Source organism: Pteropus medius, unplaced genomic scaffold (assembly GCF_902729225.1).
Source record: "Pteropus medius unplaced genomic scaffold, Ma_sr-lr_union100, whole genome shotgun sequence".
NCBI classification, from domain to species: domain Eukaryota; kingdom Metazoa; phylum Chordata; class Mammalia; order Chiroptera; family Pteropodidae; genus Pteropus; species Pteropus medius.
In genome coordinates, this window is record NW_024348304.1 from 6,389,510 (window position 1) to 6,390,524 (window position 1,015).

The 1,015-nt window shown below is 36.5% G+C and overlaps 1 pseudogene; it reads right to left on the reverse strand.

The window, feature by feature from the left end:
• Positions 1 to 355: 355 nt before the first annotated feature.
• Positions 356 to 469, reverse strand: LOC120616333 (uncharacterized; annotated as a pseudogene).
• Between the last annotated feature and the right edge of the window lie 546 nt (positions 470 to 1,015).

The window sequence follows — 1,015 nt, forward strand, 5'->3', positions numbered from 1 at the left end:
CTTGCCTTCCCCTAGAATTATGCTAGTATAGTTGACAGCTGCATCCTTTGCCATTCATTCCATTCCTCTAGGGCCTGACACAGTGTATGCCACATATCAGACATTTAATACATATTCGTGGAAATGAATTGAGAAACTCAACATAACCCGACACCTTCTTTGAGTTCTCTGTTCAAAGGTTTCCAGAGACTAAAAATGATGAAGTAGCAGAATATCAGTTCTTAGAAAGTAGGAAAAGCAAATTTCTTTTTTATTTTATTACTTTTTTTTAAATTTAGGCAAGGCAACCCTTAATTGATCTCACAGATTGCAAGCACCTTGTCAGCTTACAATCCCTTATTTATTTTATTTTTCACACCTACAGTACCTGGTCTTCCTAGGTGGTCTCCCATCCAAGTACTAACCAGGCCCCACCCTGCTTCCAAGATCAGATGGGATCTGGCTTGTTCAGGGTGGCATGGCCATAGACAGAAAAGCCAAATGAAAGGTGGTGTAACTGCCTTAAGTATTTCTGGCTAGTTTAATATAATTCCTCAATGGGAGATTCTATAGTTAGTTCATGCTTCGCCACAAGAACTTAATTGGGATATTTTTCTTCTATTAAGATTAAATAGATTATTTATTATCCCAAACTTTATTATTGTTGCCTTATTATGTTTTTTTTTTAACATATTGATTTCTACATAGGACAACACAAATGAATTAGTTTATTATTTAACAAAATATTCCCTGCGTTTAGAGAAATCACCTTCGAATATAAGCCAGCATTTGTGGGTTCTGAGTGTGTGTTCTAGCTGTGACATCTGTCAACACACAGACTGCCAGCTGTGGCATCAGTCGATCTGAGTGACTGTTAAAGTTATTAATTTTCTTCCTCACTAATGCATACATGTCTCGCTGGAAGCTGTATTACCTAAAAGGGGTTGTTTTCAAGAAAAAGAGATTTTTGTCCTACAGATGAGGGATATATTTATGACACTGTTTCTTGTCATAGAAATTTGTTCTCTTTGTTGAG